The sequence below is a fragment of the Zingiber officinale genome, chromosome 10B, assembly GCF_018446385.1.
Source record: "Zingiber officinale cultivar Zhangliang chromosome 10B, Zo_v1.1, whole genome shotgun sequence".
NCBI classification, from domain to species: Eukaryota; Viridiplantae; Streptophyta; class Magnoliopsida; order Zingiberales; family Zingiberaceae; genus Zingiber; species Zingiber officinale.
Window position 1 is genome coordinate 42,640,523 of NC_056005.1, and position 7,354 is coordinate 42,647,876.

The window sequence follows — 7,354 nt, forward strand, 5'->3', positions numbered from 1 at the left end:
CCTTTCCAAAAGAACTCATCTCCTGGAAATCCAAAACCAGCTTCAAAGTTCAGAGCTTCGATTTCTGTATTTGCCTTGAACCATGAAGAGTTAAGCTTTGTAAAGGGTTTCATTTAGCACTGAAATCACAATACAATTAAGTACACAGCATGTTGAAATCGACACTTCCATAATCAACTTTTACTGGCTGAATTGTGGTCTCTAGAAAGTCTTCACAACCCTATTTCAGCAATTTCATCCATTCATGTAAAGTCCAGGACTAAATCATAGATCCTCATAAACTTTGGCATAAAGATAACTAAAAGAATTTTCTTTTGTTTTGTAAGAGTTTCAGAATTTCCTTGGTCCTTGTTCCTTTCTTCATTCTACATTTCTCCTCTTACTCTGTTCCTGCTTTACAGTTTTGTTGTCCCAACAACTAATGTACCATATCCGAATGATCTCCCAAGAATTCAGTTATGTCTTTAGCAAAACAATCAAATCAGATAACTGGTTCTTAGCTTTCAGCTTCAGAATTTCATAAATCAGAATTTCAGAAATCTGCACAAGAAGAATTCCCAGAATTCAACACTACCTATGGCTGGAAATTAAATTCCAGTTGTTTTTATATATATATCAGTCACAGCATAAAGAAACAGCACTAAATAAGGTTCCACTTCACTTGAGAATTCAATAAGAGTTTGGGTTCAGTTTCTGTAAATTTTGAAAACTGTAAACTCAATTTCCAGCTTAAAAGATATGCTTCAGCAGAGTGTTTTCCAAAATCCAGAGTCTAGATTAAATATTAGAATTTTCATTTCTTGCATCCTCAAAATCTTGCACACTAGAGACTGGAAAAAGGTAGAGAATCTAATAACACAAAGCAATGCTAATTAGATAAACTTCAACAGATTTTGACACCAAAAAGGTAATTTCTGATACATCAGTTTCATCTCTGTAGAATCCACATAGTTGCAGCAACAAATATTCAAGACTTCAGGTTCAGAATTCAGATAGCATTGATGCCATCAAAAGCAACCATTCAAAATCCAACTTCTCAATTCTATCCATGCAGATTTTCAAAATTAAGCAATCTGAAATTGTACTACCAGTAACTTCCTTTTCTCAAAAACTTTCAATTTGATTCATCAAAAATTCAATCTCTCCTGTATATTTCCTACTGCTGCATAATACATCCTTCTTCATTTCTGCAGATTCTCTTCTTTTTCTTTGTTTCTGTTTCTGTAAATACACTCCACTGCTATCACAATCCACATTTCAGAAACTCTAACAGAATTTGCAAATTTCAACATTTTCAACACCTTCTTCCAACATATGTCTCTTACAATTTTGAAAGTATCAACATAGTATCAAGTCTCTAAATTCACAGCAATTGCGACTTGCTCTTGACATGATAAAACTCAAGAAATGAATTCATTTAGCATACAATCTTAAGAGTACTTAAATTATGACAATATTTTCAGCATTTTCTTTTCTAGCACAGTAGCATCCCAACTTGAAAAATCTTAAGCATTTAGCTCCATTACATCTTCCCAAAACTTCATCTTTAGCTTGAATTTAAATCTCGTCCATTAACAAATGAATTCAAGCATTCAAAAGCTCTATACATCTTCCCCACACTTAATCCTTTTTCCAGGAAGCCATTAATTTGGATTTAATTCCGAATTTAAGCTTCTTCAATTCAGAATTTCACAACCCCTACTTCTAACACCAAGAAATCAAATTCAGACTTCAGCAGTAATTCTGATTTCTGAACAATTAAGGTTGCTTTTAGTAACTAGCTTAATAAAAATTGATACATAAACTTAGAATTTTTGGCACACCAGCAACCCTGATACAATCTCTTATCATCTCTTGTATCTAATCTTCAAGTGCATAATTTTCAGCTTCAAGTTTTAGCATTCATAATTCAATGAAATTTTAGCCTGAATCATGAAAGAATTAACTTGGAATGAGATCCCATTAAGCAGTGAATTGATAGGAGGTGGAATTCTTTTTGTATTTTGGACAAAATCAATGAGAGAAGTTGGCACTTAGCTCTTGATAATGTTCCAGCAGTTTTCAGAAAATCATACAAATGAAGAACTCTTGTCACTTCCATTTCATGCTTGAAAATCAAAAATCAACCCTCATGAATCCATTAAAAATTTCAAGACTTCTGATTTTATCCAAATCCTTCCCCCACACTTGAAATTATCCATCTCAAACAATCCACCCATCAAGATAATCAACCAAAACTCTCAATGAAATAATGGCAAGCAAAGATAATCAAGGGTTTGAATGCTAGATGAAATGAAAATGTTTAAATAAAATTGTAGGAAAAATGAATTGAAATTTATGAGGAAACAAAAATTGAGAACAATCCTTTATTTCCATGTATACATATGCTATTGTGACCTTGAAAAGAAGCTAAGCAAATTCTAGAGTTCAATTGTTGTAAGTGCATGTCACACAAAAATAAAATAGCGTATAGGCTTAAAGTGATCCTCTCTAGGTATTTTTTTATTGCAATCAAGCTCAATTAATCAAAATGGAATCCATCACCATTTTAACCAATATCATGTAAGTAGAGCATTCAATCATGTCCAATGACCTAAAATTGATGATCAAATTAAAGAGACTTTTACCATCTTAAAAATATTACTAGAAAATCCCCATGAAGGCTTTTATTCAAATGACATGTTATGTATACTCAACAAAAATGCAAAGTATGAAAATAAAATGCAAATGCAAAGTATGAAACTAAAGAAAGTTGCTCAAAAAGAATTTATTAGACACAAAGCATGAATTAAAATGTAAAAGCAAGTACAATTGGAACCAACTCCCTTTAAATTCCCGGTGGTTGAAGAAGATCTAACAAAAGAAGCCACCCCGGAAGTGGAGTAATCATGGTTCTACTCAAATTCTTTTTATTCATCCTTTTTCCCTTGAAAACTTTTTCCAGAGGTCGAAGGCGGTTCAGTTTAAGCACCCACTCTGGAAGCTTATGTTCTCCTATAACATCAATAAAAGAAAACACCTCCCACACACATGTGGGGTAAAAATAAAATAGGAGAATATTAGTGTGGGTAAAAGATATTTCAAGAAATGATTCACATCTAATAAAATCAATAAATGGTACCTCTATGAAATTTTCTGATGTATCACAAACAATACTTACCTTATCATGTTGAAAGGTACCTGGAGTGGTAATTGTTACCTCTTTTCCATCAAGTAAATGCTCAGACTCTAGTTCTGGTGAATGTACATCTTCATGTATTGATTCTTGGGTGCTTGGCTCCATAGCACAAGTCCCTACACTTTCATCCTCTATTCGTGGTGATTCTTGAGGTAATGCTTCCAATAATCATTCCCCTACACTTAAATCATCTTCAACATTAATTCCTGCATCATTCACAACATCTAAAGCAACACTATTAGTAGAATTAGAAATATGAACAACTACATCATCACAACAATAAAAAGTACTAAAAGAATCTAGTGAAGAAGTAGATGCAGTGTCAGGCCTGACAAGAGCTCCACAATCCATCTCCTCACTAGCTCTTTGTTTTTGTAACTTGTTGATGGATGAGACAATTTAATCCAATTGTAACTGTATGTTTTGAATTCTTACAAATTGTTGCTCTTGATGTTCTCTCATTTGTTGAATAACTTTATTGCATTTCCACATTGATTCTTCAATTTGTTTTTGTGCATCCTCATACTGATATTCAGGCGCATAAATCCCAATCTGAGGCTGATAATAATGGCTCTGACTCCAATCTCTAAAATGCGGATAATATGAATCCATGGTCAAATAGAATTTCCTATTCTTACACTGAAACACTAGCAAATAAAATCAGAAGACTCAGGAACAAATAAAATCAAACACATGGATATATAATCATGAAAGCAATCAAACAACAATCTTTTTAAAGTTTTCCAAAATAAAGAGCAATCCTAAAATTACCAAACATTGCATATGTTCCCCGACAACGACACCAGAATTTGATAACGATGTCTGTCACACTCGTAAATCAAATTAACAAATGTATTTCCACTAAACCCCTTAATTTCACAATAACGTTGTAGTAACGAGCCCAGAATCGATCTCTCGAGGAACAAACGGTAGGATGTAATCTTAGGATCGTATTTTATTTCTATTTTTTGGGTTTTTAATATGAAAATGGGGGGTTGATGCTTTGAATCTAAACTAAATAAATGAAAAGCATAGCGAATACAAAATTATCTAATGCATAAATGAAACTTAACTATGTGTCAATGATCAAACCATAATGCATTGTCACCCTACATTATAATTAAACCATCAACACACTTAAACTAAATATGAAATTACGAAACACAATTAAATCTGATCTACAACACCAATTAAAACCCTAGCTTAAACTTAACAACCTAACAATTAACCAAGAACAAATTAAACTACAACAAGGTAATGAAATACTAAATGACTTGCTAAAAACATAACAACCTTCAAATGAATCTGTTCTAAGCTGTAAAAATAGTAACAAAACGAAATAAACCCTAACTGATCCAATCCCTCAACCAATCTAACAAGCTACACACTCTTGCCGTCACACAAGAGTGCCAAAGTCGAGACCACCCAACTCTGGACCTCAGTGGAGCATCTCAGCTGTGTCTCAATTCAAGGAGTGCTCAACAACGCCGACGGACCACCCCCGACGAGCTAGAACAACCCAAAACCCTAAGAACAGCCGAAAATGCTGGAAATCTGCTACCGGAGCTCTCTGAATCTGGATGGAAGTTGTGGATTGCGGATGATCGTCGGATGAAGCTCTGGAACACCGGAAGACCACCTCCGAATGTCGCTGATGGGAATCGGAGCGCAGATTTGGATGACCACCTCCAAATCTCGCTGGAACAGAGAAATCGCCGGAAGAGAAATTTCACCGGAGGAAACACCCACCGGAGGCTCCAGATGATCGGGATGACGCCGCCGAGAAGCTCTGCACCAAGGTTGAAACTCGAAAGATGGATTGGAGAAGGGAAAGGGGCCGAAATCTGAAAGAAGACGTGCGCCGGGATGAAGCTGCGCTGTGGAGGATCGACGAAGCCTTGAAGCTACTGTAGCTTCTGTTTTGAATCTGTTCCAGATCTGAACGAACGGCTGTGATTGATTTGGCTCTTGATCAACGGTGAAAAGTCATCCAAAATCCGATCCGGAGGTACTGATTTTCATCAAGGGTTTGGATCTACTCTCCCATAGGTCGGATCAACCAGATCTTCACTGGATGGTTCAGATCCGCCCAATCTTCGATGAACGGTCCAGATTAATTCGGGCTTGATCAATGGCTGTATGAACTCAGATCTGGATCAAAACCTCTGGATCTTCATCTATGGCTGAGATCTCCTCCTCATTAGGTTGGATGGGCCAGATCTTCACTGGATGGTTCAGATCTGTCCTATTCTTGATGAACGGCCCCTAATGCTCCAAAGCTTGATCTTCTCGTTTAAACTCCGATTAGAGACCAATTTCGGTTCAAATAGATCCACATCCATGATCCTTTGATGCCTACAAAATAAGAATCAAATATTAGCATCAAATAACATAAAAATAAAATAATTTGTAATTAAGTCCAAAATCTATACAATGCACAAAATGTGATGTAACCATGATTTAAACCTATGAAATCAACATCAAACCATGCATATATGAATCAAAATAGTACAGTAAAATCATGGTTATGAAGGAGCAGATGTAGTAGCAGGAGCAGGAGCATCCTCAGGAACAGCTGCAGCAGGAGGAACAGACGGAGACGGGTGACTCGTCACCCAAGAGCCCACCAAATCCACCAGAGTATTCAGAGTCGCCTGCATCGCATCAACCTTGGTGGTCAGGGCAACCATCTCCATATGCAGTTCCTCAAGACCTTACGCTCGAATGTCGAAGAATCAGGCTCCGCAATATCCTCCTCGGCATCAGCCGCTGCAGGAACTAGTGCCTGTGCGGCTCCCCTTTGGCGAGCCCTGGGACCCTCACAAAGAGCACGCCCATCGCGCCAGCGGACTCCCACTGGACCAACCGCTAATCCCGTCTTCGTGAAAGAGCGTGAAGCGAGAGTAGGCAACGGTCATGGGCTCCAGCCGCCCCCGAGAGACATCTATCTCCATGAACTCCAGCCAGTCAGTGATGAGATGACCGAAAGACATGTGAATCGTCTGCTGCACCGGCTGAGTAAAATGAATGATGCAATGAAATATGTTCAGAGCAATGTTGATGTCAAGGGAATGTCATATGGCATATAATGCAAACATGTGAGAGGGTCGAAGAGCGGCTAAGGCACGTGAGACAATGGGAAATAGACAGTTAATGACCACTTTAAACAGGGTGGTGTTCTTAGTCGATAACTCAAGAGAAGAGAAATAAGTGATCTGTGCATTTGGCCCGTCCGGACGAGGATGACCAAAAAGGGTATGATGCATAGAGGCAATGCTGATATGCTCAAAGGGTGGAGGTAACTCATCAGGAAGTGTGGGATAGAACACAAAATCATTGTCGGATGGTAGACACCCGAGAAAGGACTGAAGGATCGCATAGGAAAAGTCCAAACTTTGCTTCGCAATGCGAGTGCAATAGTGGACACCATTAGAAGTGTGCAAGTTGTTATAGAATTCAGATACAAGGCTTACATTTATACTCCTCTCATAAGAGAAAATTGACTCAAGTTTATAATGCCTAAAGAGGGAATAGATATTAAAGCAAGAGTCCTTGTAGAATTGAAGATCAACAGACCTAGGAGTTATAAGTTTGAACGTGTGCTTGCTAAAGGCTTGCTGCATAGCAGCATTAGGGAAAGGCTGATCAGTGGGAGGGAGAGGACGAGGTGGCGGCCGCAAAGAACCCTCACCCGACCCGCGAACCTTCTGTTTCTTCCTAAGGATAACCAATAGACAAAAACAAGCAACAACAAGGACAGGAAAATGCAGGGCAACAATACAGGGAAGAAAATGCAAGGAAATGCAATGACAATGCATATAATGCAATGCATGAGGGAAGTGATGTGCCACACAAAAACACACAACACACAAGCATATTAGCATTCCAGGGTTAGAAGCAAGAGCCAAAAGAGAGAATGAAAAGAGAGGGAAAAGATTACCTAGGGTTCGGAGTTCTTATTGTGTTTGTGCGACCCTGAGATGAGGGAGAATGAGCGGCCTCATTCGTCGAGAGAGGAGGAGCGGAAGCGGAAGAGAGATGGAAGAATGCCCTTCGCCGGAGAGGACGACCGACGCAGGCGGGAGATTCGCCGGGAGAATAGCCCAGGCTAGGGCATGGACGGAGTCAAGAGGGAAAAGAGAGGAAATGAGAGTGGACTTAGGTCAACAGTGATTT